The sequence below is a fragment of the Saimiri boliviensis genome, chromosome 1, assembly GCF_048565385.1.
Source record: "Saimiri boliviensis isolate mSaiBol1 chromosome 1, mSaiBol1.pri, whole genome shotgun sequence".
Taxonomy (NCBI): Eukaryota; Metazoa; Chordata; class Mammalia; order Primates; family Cebidae; genus Saimiri; species Saimiri boliviensis.
Window position 1 is genome coordinate 148989728 of NC_133449.1, and position 23420 is coordinate 149013147.

Sequence of the window (23420 nt, forward strand, 5' to 3'; positions counted from 1 at the left end):
TCGCTGAATCTAAACGCAGATGCAACTTCCTAAAAGGAACCAACACACAGAAGATGAGTTTGTACGAAGCGGGTTTCTGTGTTTTAAAGGCATTCTTACTGCTAACTCTTATATGCGTATCTAGGGCTGGAAATGACTTTTTTTCTACATTGTCCAAAGAAAGGGTTTCTGAACTGCTGCAAACACACATCAGTTTAACTCTGGAAGTTGAATACACACATTGACAACCATTCTGCTAGATAGCTCCGTTTTGGTTTTAGAGCAAGGTATTTCTCTTTAGAGCCTGTTCTCCCATCCACTCTGGAATGTCCAAACGCAGCTTTTAGAAGAAACGTGTTTCTACCTTGCTGAATCTAAACATAGATGCAACTTCCTAAAAGAAACCAGCACACAGCAGATGAGTTTGTACGAAGCGGGTCTTCTGTGTCTGAAACGCATTCTTACTGCTAACTCCTATATGCGTCTCTAGGGCTGGAAATGACTGTTTCTACATTCTCCAAAGAAAGGGTTTCTGAACTGCTGCAAAAACACATCAGTTTAACTCTGGAAGTTGAATACACACATTGACAAACATACTGCTAGATAGCTCCGTTTTGGTTTTAGAGCAACGTATTTCTCTTTACAGCCTGTTCTCCCATCCACTCTGGAATGTCCAAACGCAGCTTTTAGAAGAAACGTGTTTCTGCCTCGCTGAATCTAAACGCAGATGCAACTTCCTAAAAGGAACCAACACACAGAAGATGAGTTTGTACGAAGCGGGTTTCTGTGTTTTAAAGGCATTCTTACTGCTAACTCTTATATGCGTCTCTAGGGCTGGAAATGACTTTTTTTCTACATTGTCCAAAGAAAAGGGTTTCTGAACTGCTGCAAACACACATCAGTTTAACTCTGGAAGTTGAATACACACATTGACAACCATTCTGCTAGATAGCTCCGTTTTGGTTTTAGAGCAAGGTATTTCTCTTTACAGCCTGTTCTCCCATTCACTCTGGAATTTCCAAATGCAGTTTTTCAAAGAAACGTGTTTCTGCCTCGCTGAATCTAAACATAGATGCAACTTCCTAAGAGAAACTAGCACACAGCAGATGAGTTTGTACGAAGCGGGTATTCTGTGTTTTAAACCCATTCTTACTGCTAACTCTTATATGGGTCTCTAGGGCTGGAAATGACTGTTTCTACATTCTCCAAAGAAAGGGTTTCTGAACTGCTGCAAACACACATCAGTTTAACTCTGGAAGTTGAATACACTCATTGACAATGATTCTGCTACATAGCTCCGTTTTGGTTTTAGAGGAAGGTATTTCCCTTTACAGCCTGCTCTCCCATCCACTCTGGAATGTCCAAACGCAGCTTTTAGAAGAAACGTGGTTCTACCTCGCTGAATCTAAACACAGATGCAACTTCCTAAAAGGAACCAACACACAGAAGATGAGTTTGTACGAAGCGGGTTTCTCTGTTTTAAAGGCATTCTTACTGCTAACTCTTATATGCGTCTCTGGGGCTGGAAATGACTTTTTTTCTACATTCTCCAAAGAAAGGGTTTCTGAACTGCTGCAACCACAAATCAGTTTAACTCTGGAAGTTGAATACACACATTGACAAACATTCTGCTAGATAGCTCCGTTTTGGTTTTTGAGCAAGGTATTTCTCTTTAGAGCCTGTTCTCCCATCCACTCTGGAATGTCCAAACGCAGCTTTTAGAAGAAACGTGTTTCTACCTCGCTGAATCTGAACATAGATTCAACTTCCTAAAAGAAACCAGCACACAGCAGATGAGTTTTTAAGAAGCGGATCTTCTGTGTTTGAAACGCATTCTTACTGCTAACTCTTATGTGCGTCTCTAGGGCTGGAAATTACTCTTTCTACATTCTCCAAAGAAAGGGTTTCTGAACTGCTGCAAACACACATCAGTTTAACTCTGGAAGTTGAATACACACATTGACAACCATTCTGTTAGATAGCTCCGTTTTGGTTTTAGAGCAAGGTATTTCTCTTTACAGCCTGTTCTCCCATCCACTCTGGAATGTCCAAACGCAGCTTTTAGAAGAAACGTGTTTCTGCCTCGCTGACTCTAAACACAGATGCAACTTCCTAAAAGGAACCAACACACAGAAGATGAGTTTGTACGAAGCGGGTTTCTGTGTTTTAAAGGCATTCTTATTGCTAACTCTTATATGCGTCTCTAGGGCTGGAAATGACTTTTTTCTACATTCTCCAAAGAAAGGGTTTCTGAACTGCTGCAAACACAAATCAGTTTAACTCTGGAAGTTGAATAAACACATTGACAAACATTCTGCTAGATAGCTCCGTTTTGGTTTTTGAGCAAGGTATTTCTCTTTAGAGCCGGTTCTCCCATCCACTCTGGAATGTCTAAACGCAGCTTTTAGAAGAAACGTGTTTCTACCTCGCTGAATCTGAACATAGATTCAACTTCCTAAAAGAAACCAGCACACAGCAGATGACTTTGTAAGAAGCGGGTCTTCTGTGTTTGAAACGCATTCTTACTGCTAACTCTTATGTGCGGCTCTAGGGCTGGAAATGACTGTTTCTACATTCTCCAAAGAAAGGGTTTCTGAACTGCTGCAAACACACATCAGTTTAACTCTGGAAGTTGAATACACACATTGACAACCATTCTGCTAGATAGCTCCGTTTTGGTTTTAGAGCAAGGTATTTCTCTTTACAGCCTGTTCTCCCATCCACTCTGGAATGTCCAAACGCAGCTTTTAGAAGAAACGTGTTTCTACCTTGCTGAATCTAAACATAGATGCAACTTCCTAAAAGAAACCAGCCCAAAGCAGATGAGTTTGTACCAAGCGGGTACTCTGTGTTTTAAACGCATTCTTACTGCTAACTCTTATATGCGTCTCTAGGGCTGGAAATGACTGTTTCTACATTCTCCAAAGAAAGGGTTTCTGAACTGCTGCAAACACACATCAGTTTAACTCTGGAAGTTGAATACACACATTGACAAACATTCTGCTAGATAGCTCCGTTTTGGTTTTTGAGCAAGGTATTTCTCTTTAGAGCCTGTTCTCCCATCCACTCTGGAATGTCCAAACGCAGCTTTTAGAAGAAACGTGTTTCTACCTCGCTGAATCTGAACATAGATTCAACTTCCTAAAAGAAACCAGCACACAGCAGATGAGTTTTTAAGAAGCGGATCTTCTGTGTTTGAAACGCATTCTTACTGCTAACTCTTATGTGCGTCTCTAGGGCTGGAAATTACTCTTTCTACATTCTCCAAAGAAAGGGTTTCTGAACTGCTGCAAACACACATCAGTTTAACTCTGGAAGTTGAATACACACATTGACAACCATTCTGTTAGATAGCTCCGTTTTGGTTTTAGAGCAAGGTATTTCTCTTTACAGCCTGTTCTCCCATCCACTCTGGAATGTCCAAACGCAGCTTTTAGAAGAAACGTGTTTCTGCCTCGCTGACTCTAAACACAGATGCAACTTCCTAAAAGGAACCAACACACAGAAGATGAGTTTGTACGAAGCGGGTTTCTGTGTTTTAAAGGCATTCTTACTGCTAACTCTTATATGCGTCTCTAGGGCTGGAAATGACTTTTTTTCTACATTCTCCAAAGAAAGGGTTTCTGAACTGTTGCAAACACAAATCAGATTAACTCTGGATGTTGAATAAACACATTGACAACCATTCTGCTAGATAGCTCCGTTTTGGTTTTAGAGCAAGGTATTTCTCTTTACAGCCTGTTCGCCCATCCACTCTGGAATGTCCAAACGCAGCTTTTAGAAGAAACGTGTTTCTGCCTCGCTGAATCTAAAAACAGATGCAACTTCCTAAAAGGAACCAATACACAGAAGATGAGTTTGTACGAAGCGGGTTTCTCTGTTTTAAAGGCATTCTTACTGCTAACTCTTATATGCGTATCTAGGGCTGGAAATGACTTTTTTTCTACATTCTCCAAAGAAAGGCTTTCTGAACTGCTGCAAACACAAATCAGTTTAACTCTGGAAGTTGAATACACATATTGACAAACATTCTGCTAGATAGCTCCGTTTTGGTTTTAGAGCAAGGTATTTCTCTTTACAGCGTGTTCTCCCATTCACTCTGGAATGTCCAAATGCAGTTTTTAGAAGAAACGTGTTTCTGCCTCGCTGAATCTAAACATAGATGCAACTTCCTAAGAGGAACTACAACACAGCAGAAGAGTTTGTACGAAGCGGGTATTCTGTGTTTTAAACGCATTCTTACTGCTAACTCTTATATGCGTCTCTAGGGCTGGAAATGACTCTTTCTACATTCTCCAAAGACAGGGTTTCTGAACTGCTGCAAACACACATCAGTTTAACTCTGGAAGTTGAATACACACATTGACAACCATTCTGCTAGATAGCTCCGTTTTGGTTTTAGAGCAAGGTATTTCTCTTTACAGCCTGTTCTCCCATCCACTCTGGAATGTCCAAACGCAGCTTTTTGAAGAAACGTGTTTCTACCTTGCTGAATCTAAACATAGATGCAACTTCCTAAAAGAAACCAGCACAAAGCAGATGAGTTTGTACGAAGCGGGTCTTCTGTGTTTTAAACGCATTCTTACTGCTAACTTTTATATGCGTCTCTAGGGCTGGAAATGACTGTTTCTACATTCTCCAAAGAAAGGGTTTCTGAACTGCTGCAAACACACATCAGTTTAACTCTGGAAGTTGAATACACACATTGACAACCATTCTGCTAGATAGCTCCGTTTTGGTTTTAGAGCAAGGTATTTCTCTTTACAGCCTGTTCTCCCATCCACTCTGGAATGTCCAAACGCAGCTTTTAGAAGAAACGTGTTTCTGCCTCGCTGAATCTAAACGCAGATGCAACTTTTTAAAAGAAACCGGCACAAAGCAGATGAGTTTGTACGAAGCTGGTCTTCTGTGTCTGAAACGCATTCTTACTGCTAACTCTTATATGCGTCTCTAGGGCTGGAAATGACTGTTTCTACATTCTCCAAAGAAAGGGTTTCTGAACTGCTGCAAACACACATCAGTTTAACTCTCGAAGTTGAATACACACATTGACAAACATTCTGCTAGATAGCTCCGTTTTGGTTTTAGAGCAAGGTATTTCTCTTTACAGCCTGTTCTCCCATCCACTCTGGAATGTCCAAACGCAGCTTTTAGAAGAAAAGTGTTTCTGCCTCGCTGAATCTAAACGCAGATGCAACTTCCTAAAAGGAACCAACACACAGAAGATGAGTTTGTACGAAGCGGGTTTCTGTGTTTTAAAGGCATTCTTACTGCTAACTCTTATATGCGTCTCTAGGGCTGGAAATGACTTTTTTTCTACATTGTCCAAAGAAAGGGTTTCTGAACTGCTGCAAACACACATCAGTTTAACTCTGGAAGTTGAATACACACATTGACAACCATTCTGCTAGATAGCTCCGTTTTGGTTTTAGAGCAAGGTATTTCTCTTTACGGCGTGTTCTCACATTCACTCTGGAATGTCCAAATGCAGTTTTTAGAAGAAACGTGTTTCTGCCTCGCTGAACCTAAACATAGATGCAACTTCGTAAGAGGAACTAGAACACAGCAGATTAGTTTGTACGAAGCGGGTTTCTGTGTTTTAAATGCATTCTTACTGCTAACTCTTATATGCGTCTCTAGGGCTGGAAATGACTGATTCTACATCCTCCAAAGAAAGGGTTTCTGAACTGCTGCAAACACACATCAGTTTAACTCTGGAAGTTGAATACACACATTGACAATCATTCTGCTAGATAGCTCCGTTTTGGTTTTAGAGCAAGGTATTTCTCTTTAGAGCCTGTTCTCCCATCCACTCTGGAATGTCCAAACGCAGCTTTTTGAAGAAACGTGTTTCTACCTCGCTGAATCTGAACATAGATTCAACTTCCTAAAAGAAACCACCACACAGCAGATGACTTTGTAAGAAGCGGGTCTTCTGTGTTTGAAACGCATTCTTACTGCTAACTCTTATGTGCGTCTCTAGGGCTGGAAATGACTGTTTCTACATTCTCCAAAGAAAGGGTTTCTGAACTGCTGCAAACTCAAATCAGTTTAACTACGGAAGTTGAATACACACATTGACAACCATTCTGTTAGATATCTCCGTTTTGGTTTTAGAGCAAGGTATTTCTCTTTAGAGCCTGTTCTCCCATCCACTCTGGAATGTCCAAACGCAGCTTTTAGAAGAAACGTGTTTCTACCTCGCTGAATCTGAACATAGATTCAACTTCCTAAAAGAAACCAGCACACAGTAGATGAGTTTGTAAGTAGCGGATCTTCTGTGTCTGAAACGCATTCTTACTGCTAATTCTTATGTGTGTCTCTAGGGCTGGAAATGACTTTTTTTCTACATTGTCCAAAGAAAGGGTTTCTGAACTGCTGCAAACACACATCAGTTGAACTCTGGAAGTTGAATACACACATTGACAACCATTCTGCTAGATAGCTCCGTTTTGGTTTTAGAGCAAGGTATTTCTCTTTACAGCCTGTTCTCCCATCCACTCTGGAATGTCCAAACGCAGCTTTTAGAAGAAAAGTGTTTCTACCTTGCTGAATCTAAACATAGATGCAACTTCCTAAAAGAAACCAGCACAAAGCAGATGAGTTTGTACGAAGCGGGTATTCTGTGTTTTAAACGCATTCTTACTGCTAACTCTTATATGCGTCTCTAGGGCTGGAAATGACTGTTTCTACATTCTCCAAAGAAAGGGTTTCTGAACTGCTGCAAACACACATCAGTTTAACTCTCGAAGTTGAATACACACATTGACAAACATTCTGCTAGATAGCTCCGTTTTGGTTTTTGAGCAAGGTATTTCTCTTTAGAGCCTGTTCTCTTATCCACTCTGGAATGTCCAAACGCAGCTTTTAGAAGAAACGTGTTTCTACCTCGCTGAATCTGAACATAGATTCAACTTCCTAACAGGAACTAGAACACAGCAGATTAGTTTGTACGAAGCGGGTATTCTGTGTTTTAACCGCATTCTTACTGCTAACTCTTATATGCGTCTCTAGGGCTGGAAATGACTGTTTCTACATTCTCCAAAGAAAGGGTTTCTGAACTGCTGCAAACACACATCAGTTTAACTCTCGAAGTTGAATACACACATTGACAAACATTCTGCTAGATAGCTCCGTTTTGGTTTTAGAGCAAGGTATTTCTCTTTACAGCCTGTTCTCCCATCCACTCTGGAATGTCCAAACGCAGCTTTTAGAAGAAACGTGTTTCTGCCTCGCTGAATCTAAACGCAGATGCAACTTCCTAAAAGGAACCAACACACAGAAGATGAGTTTGTACGAAGCGGGTTTCTGTGTTTTAAAGGCATTCTTACTGCTAACTCTTATATGCGTCTCTAGGGCTGGAAATGACTTTTTTTCTACATTGTCCAAAGAAAGGGTTTCTGAACTGCTGCAAACACACATCAGTTTAACTCTGGAAGTTGAATACACACATTGACAACCATTCTGCTAGATAGCTCCGTTTTGGTTTTAGAGCAAGGTATTTCTCTTTACGGCGTGTTCTCACATTCACTCTGGAATGTCCAAATGCAGTTTTTAGAAGAAACGTGTTTCTGCCTCGCTGAACCTAAACATAGATGCAACTTCCTAAGAGGAACTAGAACACACAGAAGATTAGTTTGTACGAAGCGGGTTTCTGTGTTTTAAACGCATTCTTACTGCTAACTCTTATATGCGTCTCTAGGGCTGGAAATGACTGTTTCTACATCCTCCAAAGAAAGGGTTTCTGAACTGCTGCAAACACACATCAGTTTAACTCTGGAAGTTGAATACACACATTGACAACCATTCTGCTAGATAGCTCCGTTTTGGTTTTAGAGCAAGGTATTTCTCTTTAGAGCCTGTTCTCCCATCCACTCTGGAATGTCCAAACGCAGCTTTTTGAAGAAACGTGTTTCTACCTCGCTGAATCTGAACATAGATTCAACTTCCTAAAAGAAACCACCACACAGCAGATGACTTTGTAAGAAGCGGGTCTTCTGTGTTTGAAACGCATTCTTACTGCTAACTCTTATGTGCGTCTCTAGGGCTGGAAATGACTGTTTCTACATTCTCCAAAGAAAGGGTTTCTGAACTGCTGCAAACACAAATCAGTTTAACTACGGAAGATGAATACACACATTGACAACCATTCTGTTAGATATCTCCGTTTTGGTTTTAGAGCAAGGTATTTCTCTTTAGAGCCTGTTCTCCCATCCACTCTGGAATGTCCAAACGCAGCTTTTAGAAGAAACGTGTTTCTACCTCGCTGAATCTGAACATAGATTCAACTTCCTAAAAGAAACCAGCACACAGTAGATGAGTTTGTAAGTAGCGGATCTTCTGTGTCTGAAACGCATTCTTACTGCTAATTCTTATGTGCGTCTCTAGGGCTGGAAATGACTGTTTCTACATTCTCCAAAGAAAGGGTTTCTGAACTGCTGCAAACACACATCAGTTGAACTCTGGAAGTTGAATACACACATTGACAACCATTCTGCTAGATAGCTCCGTTTTGGTTTTAGAGCAAGGTATTTCTCTTTACAGCCTGTTCTCCCATCCACTCTGGAATGTCCAAACGCAGCTTTTAGAAGAAAAGTGTTTCTACCTTGCTGAATCTAAACATAGATGCAACTTCCTAAAAGAAACCAGCACAAAGCAGATGAGTTTGTACGAAGCGGGTATTCTGTGTTTTAAATGCATTCTTACTGCTAACTCTTATATGCGTCTCTAGGGCTGGAAATGACTGTTTCTACATTCTCCAAAGAAAGGGTTTCTGAACTGCTGCAAACACACATCAGTTTAACTCTCGAAGTTGAATACACACATTGACAAACATTCTGCTAGATAGCTCCGTTTTGGTTTTTGAGCAAGGTATTTCTCTTTAGAGCCTGTTCTCTTATCCACTCTGGAATGTCCAAACGCAGCTTTTAGAAGAAACGTGTTTCTACCTCGCTGAATCTGAACATAGATTCAACTTCCTAACAGGAACTAGAACACAGCAGATGAGTTTGTACGAAGCGGGTATTCTGTGTTTTAACCGCATTCTTACTGCTATCTCTTATATGCGTCTCTAGGGCTGGAAATGACTGTTTCTACATTCTCCAAAGAAAGGGTTTCTGAACTGCTGCAAAAACACATCAGTTTAACTCTGGAAGTTGAATACACACATTGACAAACATACTGCTAGATAGCTCCGTTTTGGTTTTAGAGCAACGTATTTCTCTTTACAGCCTGTTCTCCCATCCACTCTGGAATGTCCAAACGCAGCTTTTAGAAGAAACGTGTTTCTGCCTCGCTGAATCTAAACGCAGATGCAACTTCCTAAAAGGAACCAACACACAGAAGATGAGTTTGTACGAAGCGGGTTTCTGTGTTTTAAAGGCATTCTTACTGCTAACTCTTATATGCGTCTCTAGGGCTGGAAATGACTTTTTTTCTACATTGTCCAAAGAAAGGGTTTCTGAACTGCTGCAAACACACATCAGTTTAACTCTGGAAGTTGAATACACACATTGACAACCATTCTGCTAGATAGCTCCGTTTTGGTTTTAGAGCAAGGTATTTCTCTTTACCGCGTGTTCTCCCATTCACTCTGGAATTTCCAAATGCAGTTTTTCAAAGAAACGTGTTTCTGCCTCGCTGAATCTAAACATAGATGCAACTTCCTAAGAGAAACTAGCACACAGCAGATGAGTTTGTACGAAGCGGGTATTCTGTGTTTTAAAGGCATTCTTACTGCTAACTCTTATATGGGTCTCTAGGGCTGGAAATGACTGTTTCTACATTCTCCAAAGAAAGGGTTTCTGAACTGCTGCAAACACACATCAGTTTAACTCTGGAAGTTGAACACACTCATTGACAATGATTCTGCTACATAGCTCCGTTTTGGTTTTAGAGGAAGGTATTTCCCTTTACAGCCTGCTCTCCCATCCACTCTGGAATGTCCAAACGCAGCTTTTAGAAGAAACGTATTTCTACCTCGCTGAATCTAAACACAGATGCAACTTCCTAAAAGGAACCAACACACAGAAGATGAGTTTGTACGAAGCGGGTTTCTCTGTTTTAAAGGCATTCTTACTGCTAACTCTTATATGCGTCTCTGGGGCTGGAGATGACTTTTTTTCTACATTCTCCAAAGAAAGGGTTTCTGAACTGCTGCAACCACAAATCAGTTTAACTCTGGAAGTTGAATACACACATTGACAAACATTCTGCTAGATAGCTCCGTTTTGGTTTTTGAGCAAGGTATTTCTCTTTAGAGCCTGTTCTCCCATCCACTCTGGAATGTCCAAACGCAGCTTTTAGAAGAAACGTGTTTCTACCTCGCTGAATCTGAACATAGATTCAACTTCCTAAAAGAAACCAGCACACAGCAGATGAGTTTTTAAGAAGCGGATCTTCTGTGTTTGAAACGCATTCTTACTGCAACTCTTATGTGCGTCTCTAGGGCTGGAAATTACTCTTTCTACATTCTCCAAAGAAAGGGTTTCTGAACTGCTGCAAACACACATCAGTTTAACTCTGGAAGTTGAATACACACATTGACAACCATTCTGTTAGATAGCTCCGTTTTGGTTTTAGAGCAAGGTATTTCTCTTTACAGCCTGTTCTCCCATCCACTCTGGAATGTCCAAACGCAGCTTTTAGAAGAAACGTGTTTCTGCCTCGCTGACTCTAAACACAGATGCAACTTCCTAAAAGGAACCAACACACAGAAGATGAGTTTGTACGAAGCGGGTTTCTGTGTTTTAAAGGCATTCTTACTGCTAACTCTTATATGCGTCTCTAGGGCTGGAAATGACTTTTTTTCTACATTCTCCAAAGAAAGGGTTTCTGAACTGTTGCAAACACAAATCAGATTAACTCTGGATGTTGAATAAACACATAGACAACCATTCTGCTAGATAGCTCCGTTTTGGTTTTAGAGCAAGGTATTTCTCTTTACAGCCTGTTCTCCCATCCACTCTGGAATGTCCAAACGCAGCTTTTAGAAGAAACGTGTTTCTGCCTCGCTGAATCTAAACACAGATGCAACTTCCTAAAAGGAACCAACACACAGAAGATGAGTTTGTACGAAGCGGGTTTCTCTGTTTTAAAGGCATTCTTACTGCTAACTCTTATATGCGTCTCTAGGGCTGGAAATGACTTTTTTTCTACATTCTCCAAAGAAAGGCTTTCTGAACTGCTGCAAACACAAATCAGTTTAACTCTGGAAGTTGAATACACATATTGACAAACATTCTGCTAGATAGCTCCGTTTTGGTTTTAGAGCAAGGTATTTCTCTTTACAGCGTGTTCTCCCATTCACTCTGGAATGTCCAAATGCAGTTTTTAGAAGAAACGTGTTTCTGCCTCGCTGAATCTAAACATAGATGCAACTTCCTAAAAGAAACCAGCATACAGCAGATGAGTTTGTAAGAAGCGGGTCTTCTGTGTTTTAAACGCATTCTTACTGCTAACTTTTATATGCGTCTCTAGGGCTGGAAATGACTGTTTCTACATTCTCCAAAGAAAGGGTTTCTGAACTGCTGCAAACACACATCAGTTTAACTCTGGAAGTTGAATACACACATTGACAACCATTCTGCTAGATAGCTCCGTTTTGGTTTTAGAGCAAGGTATTTCTCTTTACAGCCTGTTCTCCCATCCACTCTGGAATGTCCAAACGCAGCTTTTAGAAGAAACGTGTTTCTGCCTCGCTGAATCTAAACGCAGATGCAACTTTTTAAAAGAAACCGGCACAAAGCAGATGAGTTTGTACGAAGCGGGTTTTCTGTGTCTGAAACGCATTCTTACTGCTAACTCTTATATGCGTCTCTAGGGCTGGAAATGACTGTTTCTACATTCTCCAAAGAAAGGGTTTCTGAACTGCTGCAAACACACATCAGTTTAACTCTCGAAGTTGAATATACACATTGACAAACATTCTGCTAGATAGCTCCGTTTTGGTTTTAGAGCAAGGTATTTCTCTTTACAGCCTGTTCTCCCATCCACTCTGGAATGTCCAAACGCAGCTTTTAGAAGAAACGTGTTTCTGCCTCGCTGACTCTAAACACAGATGCAACTTCCTAAAAGGAACCAACACACAGAAGATGAGTTTGTACGAAGCGGGTTTCTGTGTTTTAAAGGCATTCTTATTGCTAACTCTTATATGCGTCTCTAGGGCTGGAAATGACTTTTTTCTACATTCTCCAAAGAAAGGGTTTCTGAACTGTTGCAAACACAAATCAGATTAACTCTGGAAGTTGAATAAACACATTGACAACCATTCTGCTAGATAGCTCCGTTTTGGTTTTAGAGCAAGGTATTTCTCTTTACAGCCTGTTCTCCCATCCACTCTGGAATGTCCAAACGCAGCTTTTTGAAGAAACGTGTTTCTACCTCGCTGAATCTGAACATAGATTCAACTTCCTAAAAGAAACCACCACACAGCAGATGACTTTGTAAGAAGCGGGTCTTCTGTGTTTGAAACGCATTCTTACTGCTAACTCTTATGTGCGTCTCTAGGGCTGGAAATGACTGTTTCTACATTCTCCAAAGAAAGGGTTTCTGAACTGCTGCAAACTCAAATCAGTTTAACTACGGAAGTTGAATACACACATTGACAACCATTCTGTTAGATATCTCCGTTTTGGTTTTAGAGCAAGGTATTTCTCTTTAGAGCCTGTTCTCCCATCCACTCTGGAATGTCCAAACGCAGCTTTTAGAAGAAACGTGTTTCTACCTCGCTGAATCTGAACATAGATTCAACTTCCTAAAAGAAACCAGCACACAGTAGATGAGTTTGTAAGTAGCGGATCTTCTGTGTCTGAAACGCATTCTTACTGCTAATTCTTATGTGCGTCTCTAGGGCTGGAAATGACTTTTTTTCTACATTGTCCAAAGAAAGGGTTTCTGAACTGCTGCAAACACACATCAGTTGAACTCTGGAAGTTGAATACACACATTGACAACCATTCTGCTAGATAGCTCCGTTTTGGTTTTAGAGCAAGGTATTTCTCTTTACAGCCTGTTCTCCCATCCACTCTGGAATGTCCAAACGCAGCTTTTAGAAGAAAAGTGTTTCTACCTTGCTGAATCTAAACATAGATGCAACTTCCTAAAAGAAACCAGCACAAAGCAGATGAGTTTGTACGAAGCGGGTATTCTGTGTTTTAAACGCATTCTTACTGCTAACTCTTATATGCGTCTCTAGGGCTGGAAATGACTGTTTCTACATTCTCCAAAGAAAGGGTTTCTGAACTGCTGCAAACACACATCAGTTTAACTCTCGAAGTTGAATACACACATTGACAAACATTCTGCTAGATAGCTCCGTTTTGGTTTTTGAGCAAGGTATTTCTCTTTAGAGCCTGTTCTCTTATCCACTCTGGAATGTCCAAACGCAGCTTTTAGAAGAAACGTGTTTCTACCTCGCTGAATCTGAACATAGATTCAACTTCCTAACAGGAACTAGAACACAGCAGATTAGTTTGTACGAAGCGGGTATTCTGTGTTTTAACCGCATTCTTACTGCTAACTCTTATATGCGTCTCTAGGGCTGGAAATGACTGTTTCTACATTCTCCAAAGAAAGGGTTTCTGAACTGCTGCAAACACACATCAGTTTAACTCTCGAAGTTGAATACACACATTGACAAACATTCTGCTAGATAGCTCCGTTTTGGTTTTAGAGCAAGGTATTTCTCTTTACAGCCTGTTCTCCCATCCACTCTGGAATGTCCAAACGCAGCTTTTAGAAGAAACGTGTTTCTGCCTCGCTGAATCTAAACGCAGATGCAACTTCCTAAAAGGAACCAACACACAGAAGATGAGTTTGTACGAAGCGGGTTTCTGTGTTTTAAAGGCATTCTTACTGCTAACTCTTATATGCGTCTCTAGGGCTGGAAATGACTTTTTTTCTACATTGTCCAAAGAAAGGGTTTCTGAACTGCTGCAAACACACATCAGTTTAACTCTGGAAGTTGAATACACACATTGACAAAGATTCTGCTAGATAGCTCCGTTTTGGTTTTTGAGCAAGGTATTTCTCTTTAGAGCCGGTTCTCCCATCCACTCTGGAATGTCTAAACGCAGCTTTTAGAAGAAACGTGTTTCTACCTCGCTGAATCTGAACATAGATTCAACTTCCTAAAAGAAACCAGCACACAGCAGATGACTTTGTAAGAAGCGGGTCTTCTGTGTTTGAAACGCATTCTTACTGCTAACTCTTATGTGCGGCTCTAGGGCTGGAAATGACTGTTTCTACATTCTCCAAAGAAAGGGTTTCTGAACTGCTGCAAACACACATCAGTTTAACTCTGGAAGTTGAATACACACATTGACAACCATTCTGCTAGATAGCTCCGATTTGGTTTTAGAGCAAGGTATTTCTCTTTACAGCCTGTTCTCCCATCCACTCTGGAATGTCCAAACGCAGCTTTTAGAAGAAACGTGTTTCTACCTTGCTGAATCTAAACATAGATGCAACTTCCTAAAAGAAACCAGCCCAAAGCAGATGAGTTTGTACCAAGCGGGTACTCTGTGTTTTAAACGCATTCTTACTGCTAACTCTTATATGCGTCTCTAGGGCTGGAAATGACTGTTTCTACATTCTCCAAAGAAAGGGTTTCTGAACTGCTGCAAACACACATCAGTTTAACTCTGGAAGCTGAATACACACATTGACAAAGATTCTGCTAGATAGCTCCGTTTTGGTTTTTGAGCAAGGTATTTCTCTTTAGAGCCTGTTCTCCCATCCACTCTGGAATGTCCAAACGCAGCTTTTAAAAGAAACGTGTTTCTACCTCGCTGATTCTGAACATAGATTCAACTTCCTAAAAGAAACCAGCACACAGCAGATGAGTTTTTAAGAAGCGGATCTTCTGTGTTTGAAACGCATTCTAACTGCTAACTCTTATGTGCGTCTCTAGGGCTGGAAATGACTGTTTCTACATTCTACAAAGAAAGGATTTCTGAACTGCTGCCAACACACATCAGTTTAACTCTGGAAGTTGAATACACACATTGACAACCATTCTGTTAGATAGCTCCGTTTTGGTTTTAGAGCAAGGTATTTCTCTTTACAGCCTGTTCTCCCATCCACTCTGGAATGTCCAAACGCAGCTTTTAGAAGAAACGTGTTTCTACCTCGCTGAATCTGAACATAGATTCAACTTCCTAAAAGAAACCAGCACACAGCAGATGAGTTTTTAAGAAGCGGATCTTCTGTGTTTGAAACGCATTCTTACTGCTAACTCTTATGTGCGTCTCTAGGGCTGGAAATTACTCTTTCTACATTCTCCAAAGAAAGGGTTTCTGAACTGCTGCAAACACACATCAGTTTAACTCTGGAAGTTGAATACACACATTGACAACCATTCTGTTAGATAGCTCCGTTTTGGTTTTAGAGCAAGGTATTTCTCTTTACAGCCTGTTCTCCCATCCACTCTGGAATGTCCAAACGCAGCTTTTAGAAGAAACGTGTTTCTGCCTCGCTGACTCTAAACACAGATGCAACTTCCTAAAAGGAACCAACACACAGAAGATGAGTTTGTACGAAGCGGGTTTCTGTGTTTTAAAGGCATTCTTATTGCTAACTCTTATATGCGTCTCTAGGGCTGGAAATGACTTTTTTCTACATTCTCCAAAGAAAGGGTTTCTGAACTGCTGCAAACACAAATCAGTTTAACTCTGGAAGTTGAATAAACACATTGACAAACATTCTGCTAGATAGCTCCGTTTTGGTTTTTGAGCAAGGTATTTCTCTTTAGAGCCGGTTCTCCCATCCACTCTGGAATGTCTAAACGCAGCTTTTAGAAGAAACGTGTTTCTACCTCGCTGAATCTGAACATAGATTCAACTTCCTAAAAGAAACCAGCACACAGCAGATGACTTTGTAAGAAGCGGGTCTTCTGTGTTTGAAACGCATTCTTACTGCTAACTCTTATGTGCGGCTCTAGGGCTGGAAATGACTGTTTCTACATTCTCCAAAGAAAGGGTTTCTGAACTGCTGCAAACACACATCAGTTTAACTCTGGAAGTTGAATACACACATTGACAACCATTCTGCTAGATAGCTCCGTTTTGGTTTTAGAGCAAGGTATTTCTCTTTACAGCCTGTTCTCCCATCCACTCTGGAATGTCCAAACGCAGCTTTTAGAAGAAACGTGTTTCTACCTTGCTGAATCTAAACATAGATGCAACTTCCTAAAAGAAACCAGCCTAAAGCAGATGAGTTTGTACCAAGCGGGTACTCTGTGTTTTAAACGCATTCTTACTGCTAACTCTTATATGCGTCTCTAGGGCTGGAAATGACTGTTTCTACATTCTCCAAAGAAAGGGTTTCTGAACTGCTGCAAACACACATCAGTTTAACTCTGGAAGTTGAATACACACATTGACAAAGATTCTGCTAGATAGCTCCGTTTTGGTTTTTGAGCAAGGTATTTCTCTTTAGAGCCTGTTCTCCCATCCACTCTGGAATGTCCAAACGCAGCTTTTAGAAGAAACGTGTTTCTACCTCGCTGAATCTGAACATAGATTCAACTTCCTTAAAGAAACCAGCACACAGCAGATGAGTTTTTAAGAAGCGGATCTTCTGTGTTTGAAACGCATTCTTACTGCTAACTCTTATGTGCGTCTCTAGGGCTGGAAATGACTGTTTCTACATTCTACAAAGAAAGGATTTCTGAACTGCTGCCAACACACATCAGTTTAACTCTGGAAGTTGAATACACACATTGACAACCATTCTGTTAGATAGCTCCGTTTTGGTTTTAGAGCAAGGTATTTCTCTTTACAGCCTGTTCTCCCATCCACTCTGGAATGTCCAAACGCAGCTTTTAGAAGAAACGTGTTTCTGCCTCGCTGAATCTAAACACAGATGCAACTTCCTAAAAGGAACCAACACACAGAAGATGAGTTTGTACGAAGCGGGTTTCTGTGTTTTAAAGGCATTCTTACTGCTAACTCTTATATGCGTCTCTAGGGCTGGAAATGACTTTTTTTCTACATTCTCCAAAGAAAGGGTTTCTGAATTGTTGCAAACACAAATCAGATTAACACTGGATGTTGAATACACACATTGACAAACATTCTGCTAGATAGCTCCGTTTTGGTTTTTGAGCAAGGTATTTCTCTTTAGAGCCTGTTCTCCCATCCACTCTGGAATGTCCAAACGCAGCTTTTAGAAGAAACGTGTTTCTACCTCGCTGAATCTGAACATAGATTCAACTTCCTAACAGGAACTAGAACACAGCAGATGAGTTTGTACGAAGCGGGTATTCTGTGTTTTAAACGCATTCTTACTGCTAACTCTTATATGCGTCTCTAGGGCTGGAAATGACTGTTTCTACATTCTCCAAAGAAAGGGTTTCTTAACTGCTGCAAACACACATCAGTTTACCTCTGGAAGTTGAATACACACATTGACAACCATTCTACTAGATAGCTCCGTTTTGGTTTTAGAGCAAGGTATTTCTCTTTACAGCCTGTTCGCCCATCCACTCTGGAATGTCCAAATGCAGCTTTTAGAAGAAACGTGTTTCTGCCTCGCTGAATCTAAACACAGATACAACTTCCTAAAAGGAACCAACACACAGAAGATGAGTTTGTACGAAGCGGGTTTCTGTGTTTTAAAGGCATTCTTACTGCTAACTCTTATGTGCGTCTCTTGGGCTGGAAATGACTGTTTCTACATTCTCCAAAGAAAGGGTTTCTGAACTGCTGCAAACACACATCACTTTAACTCTGGAAGTTGAATACACACATTGACAACGATTCTGCTAGATAGCTCCGTTTTGGTTTTAGAGCAAGGTATTTCTCTTTACAGCCTGTTCTCCCATCCACTCTGGAATGTCCAAACGCAGCTTTTAGAAGAAACGTGTTTCTACCTTGCTGAATCTAAACATAGATGCAACTTCCTAAAAGAAACCAGCACAAAGCAGATGAGTTTGTACGAAGCCGGACTTCTGTGTCTGAAACGCATTCTTACTGCTAACTCCTATATGCGTTTCTAGGGCTGGAAATGACTGTTTCTACATTCTCCAAAGAAAGGGTTTCTGAACTGCTGCAAAAACACATCAGTTTAACTCTCGAAGTTGAATACACACATTGACAAACATACTGCTAGATAGCTCCGTTTTGGTTTTAGAGCAACGTATTTCTCTTTACAGCCTGTTCTCCCATCCACTCTGGAATGTCCAAACGCAGCTTTTAGAAGAAACGTGTTTCTGCCTCGCTGAATCTAAACGCAGATGCAACTTCCTAAAAGGAACCAACACACAGAAGATGAGTTTGTACGAAGCGGGTTTCTGTGTTTTAAAGGCATTCTTACTGCTAACTCTTATATGCGTCTCTAGGGCTGGAAATGACTTTTTTTCTACATTGTCCAAAGAAAGGGTTTCTGAACTGCTGCAAACACACATCAGTTTAACTCTGGAAGTTGAATACACACATTGACAACCATTCTGCTAGATAGCTCCGTTTTGGTTTTAGAGCAAGGTATTTCTCTTTACAGCCTGTTCTCCCATTCACTCTGGAATTTCCAAATGCAGTTTTTCAAAGAAACGTGTTTCTGCCTCGCTGAATCTAAACATAGATGCAACTTCCTAAGAGAAACTAGCACACAGCAGATGAGTTTGTACGAAGCGGGTATTCTGTGTTTTAAACGCATTCTTACTGCTAACTCTTATATGCGTCTCTAGGGCTGGAAATGACTGTTTCTACATCCTCCAAAGAAAGGGTTTCTGAACTGCTGCAAACACACATCAGTTTAACTCTGGAAGTTGAATACACACATTGACAATGATTCTGCTACATAGCTCCGTTTTGGTTTTAGAGGAAGGTATTTCCCTTTACAGCCTGCTCTCCCATCCACTCTGGAATGTCCAAACGCAGCTTTTAGAAGAAACGTGGTTCTACCTCGCTGAATCTAAACACAGATGCAACTTCCTAAAAGGAACCAACACACAGAAGATGAGTTTGTACGAAGCGGGTTTCTCTGTTTTAAAGGCATTCTTACTGCTAACTCTTATATGCGTCTCTGGGGCTGGAAATGACTTTTTTTCTACATTCTCCAAAGAAAGGGTTTCTGAACTGCTGCAACCACAAATCAGTTTAACTCTGGAAGTTGAATACACACATTGACAAACATTCTGCTAGATAGCTCCGTTTTGGTTTTTGAGCAAGGTATTTCTCTTTAGAGCCTGTTCTCCCATCCACTCTGGAATGTCCAAACGCAGCTTTTAGAAGAAACGTGTTTCTACCTCGCTGAATCTGAACATAGATTCAACTTCCTAAAAGAAACCAGCACACAGCAGATGAGTTTTTAAGAAGCGGATCTTCTGTGTTTGAAACGCATTCTTACTGCTAACTCTTATGTGCGTCTCTAGGGCTGGAAATTACTCTTTCTACATTCTCCAAAGAAAGGGTTTCTCAACTGCTGCAAACACACATCAGTTTAACTCTGGAAGTTGAATACACACATTGACAACCATTCTGTTAGATAGCTCCGTTTTGGTTTTAGAGCAAGGTATTTCTCTTTACAGCCTGTTCTCCCATCCACTCTGGAATGTCCAAACGCAGCTTTTAGAAGAAACGTGTTTCTGCCTCGCTGTCTCTAAACACAGATGCAACTTCCTAAAAGGAACCAACACACAGAATATGAGTTTGTACGAAGCGGGTTTCTGTGTTTTAAAGGCATTCTTACTGCTAACTCTTATATGCGTCTCTAGGGCTGGAAATGACTTTTTTTCTACATTCTCCAAAGAAAGGGTTTCTGAACTGTTGCAAACACAAATCAGATTAACTCTGGATGTTGAATAAACACATTGACAACCATTCTGCTAGATAGCTCCGTTTTGGTTTTAGAGCAAGGTATTTCTCTTTACAGCCTGTTCGCCCATCCACTCTGGAATGTCCAAACGCAGCTTTTAGAAGAAACGTGTTTCTGCCTCGCTGAATCTAAACACAGATGCAACTTCCTAAAAGGAACCAATACACAGAAGATGAGTTTGTACGAAGCGGGTTTCTCTGTTTTAAAGGCATTCTTACTGCTAACTCTTATATGCGTATCTAGGGCTGGAAATGACTTTTTTTCTACATTCTCCAAAGAAAGGCTTTCTGAACTGCTGCAAACACAAATCAGTTTAACTCTGGAAGTTGAATACACATATTGACAAACATTCTGCTAGATAGCTCCGTTTTGGTTTTAGAGCAAGGTATTTCTCTTTACAGCGTGTTCTCCCATTCACTCTGGAATGTCCAAATGCAGTTTTTAGAAGAAACGTGTTTCTGCCTCGCTGAATCTAAACATAGATGCAACTTCCTAAAAGAAACCAGCATACAGCAGATGAGTTTGTAAGAAGCGGGTCTTCTGTGTTTTAAACGCATTCTTACTGCTAACTTTTATATGCGTCTCTAGGGCTGGAAATGACTGTTTCTACATTCTCCAAAGAAAGGGTTTCTGAACTGCTGCAAACACACATCAGTTTAACTCTGGAAGTTGAATACACACATTGACAACCATTCTGCTAGATAGCTCCGTTTTGGTTTTAGAGCAAGGTATTTCTCTTTACAGCCTGTTCTCCCATCCACTCTGGAATGTCCAAACGCAGCTTTTAGAAGAAACGTGTTTCTGCCTCGCTGAATCTAAACGCAGATGCAACTTTTTAAAAGAAACCGGCACAAAGCAGATGAGTTTGTACGAAGCGGGTCTTCTGTGTCTGAAACGCATTCTTACTGCTAACTCTTATATGCGTCTCTAGGGCTGGAAATGACTGTTTCTACATTCTCCAAAGAAAGGGTTTCTGAACTGCTGCAAACACACATCAGTTTAACTCTCGAAGTTGAATACACACATTGACAAACATTCTGCTAGATAGCTCCGTTTTGGTTTTAGAGCAAGGTATTTCTCTTTACAGCCTGTTCTCCCATCCACTCTGGAATGTCCAAACGCAGCTTTTAGAAGAAACGTGTTTCTGCCTCGCTGAATCTAAACGCAGATGCAACTTCCTAAGAGGAACTACAACACAGCAGAAGAGTTTGTACGAAGCGGGTATTCTGTGTTTTAAACGCATTCTTACTGCTAACTCTTATATGCGTCTCTAGGGCTGGAAATGACTCTTTCTACATTCTCCAAAGACAGGGTTTCTGAACTGCTGCAAACACACATCAGTTTAACTCTGGAAGTTGAATACACACATTGACAACCATTCTGCTAGATAGCTCCGTTTTGGTTTTAGAGCAAGGTATTTCTCTTTACAGCCTGTTCTCCCATCCACTCTGGAATGTCCAAACGCAGCTTTTTGAAGAAACGTGTTTCTACCTTGCTGAATCTAAACATAGATGCAACTTCCTAAAAGAAACCAGCACAAAGCAGATGAGTTTGTACGAAGCAGGTCTTCTGTGTTTTAAACGCATTCTTACTGCTAACTTTTATATGCGTCTCTAGGGCTGGAAATGACTGTTTCTACATTCTCCAAAGAAAGGGTTTCTGAACTGCTGCAAACACACATCAGTTTAACTCTGGAAGTTGAATACACACATTGACAACCATTCTGCTAGATAGCTCCGTTTTGGTTTTAGAGCAAGGTATTTCTCTTTACAGCCTGTTCTCCCATCCACTCTGGAATGTCCAAACGCAGCTTTTAGAAGAAACGTGTTTCTGCCTCGCTGAATCTAAACGCAGATGCAACTTTTTAAAAGAAACCGGCACAAAGCAGATGAGTTTGTACGAAGCTGGTCTTCTGTGTCTGAAACGCATTCTTACTGCTAACTCTTATATGCGTCTCTAGGGCTGGAAATGACTGTTTCTACATTCTCCAAAGAAAGGGTTTCTGAACTGCTGCAAACACACATCAGTTTAACTCTGGAAGTTGAATACACACATTGACAACCATTCTGCTAGATAGCTCCGTTTTGGTTTTAGAGCAAGGTATTTCTCTTTACAGCCTGTTCTCCCATCCACTCTGGAATGTCCAAACGCAGCTTTTAGAAGAAAAGTGTTTCTGCCTCGCTGAATCTAAACGCAGATGCAACTTCCTAAAAGGAACCAACACACAGAAGATGAGTTTGTACGAAGCGGGTTTCTGTGTTTTAAAGGCATTCTTACTGCTAACTCTTATATGCGTCTCTAGGGCTGGAAATGACTTTTTTTCTACATTGTCCAAAGAAAGGGTTTCTGAACTGCTGCAAACACACATCAGTTTAACTCTGGAAGTTGAATACACACATTGACAACCATTCTGCTAGATAGCTCCGTTTTGGTTTTAGAGCAAGGTATTTCTCTTTACGGCGTGTTCTCACATTCACTCTGGAATGTCCAAATGCAGTTTTTAGAAGAAACGTGTTTCTGCCTCGCTGAACCTAAACATAGATGCAACTTCCTAAGAGGAACTAGAACACAGCAGATTAGTTTGTACGAAGCGGGTTTCTGTGTTTTAAACGCATTCTTACTGCTAACTCTTATATGCGTCTCTAGGGCTGGAAATGACTGTTTCTACATCCTCCAAAGAAAGGGTTTCTGAACTGCTGCAAACACACATCAGTTTAACTCTGGAAGTTGAATACACACATTGACAACCATTCTGCTAGATAGCTCCGTTTTGCTTTTAGAGCAAGGTATTTCTCTTTAGAGCCTGTTCTCCCATCCACTCTGGAATGTCCAAACGCAGCTTTTTGAAGAAACGTGTTTCTACCTCGCTGAATCTGAACATAGATTCAACTTCCTAAAAGAAACCACCACACAGCAGATGACTTTGTAAGAAGCGGGTCTTCTGTGTTTGAAACGCATTCTTACTGCTAACTCTTATGTGCGTCTCTAGGGCTGGAAATGACTGTTTCTACATTCTCCAAAGAAAGGGTTTCTGAACTGCTGCAAACTCAAATCAGTTTAACTACGGAAGTTGAATACACACATTGACAACCATTCTGTTAGATATCTCCGTTTTGGTTTTAGAGCAAGGTATTTCTCTTTAGAGCCTGTTCTCCCATCCACTCTGGAATGTCCAAACGCAGCTTTTAGAAGAAACGTGTTTCTACCTCGCTGAATCTGAACATAGATTCAACTTCCTAAAAGAAACCAGCACACAGTAGATGAGTTTGTAAGTAGCGGATCTTCTGTGTCTGAAACGCATTCTTACTGCTAATTCTTATGTGCGTCTCTAGGGCTGGAAATGACTTTTTTTCTACATTGTCCAAAGAAAGGGTTTCTGAACTGCTGCAAACACACATCAGTTGAACTCTGGAAGTTGAATAAACACATTGACAACCATTCTGCTAGATAGCTCCGTTTTGGTTTTAGAGCAAGGTATTTCTCTTTACAGCCTGTTCTCCCATCCACTCTGGAATGTCCAAACGCAGCTTTTAGAAGAAAAGTGTTTCTACCTTGCTGAATCTAAACATAGATGCAACTTCCTAAAAGAAACCAGCACAAAGCAGATGAGTTTGTACGAAGCGGGT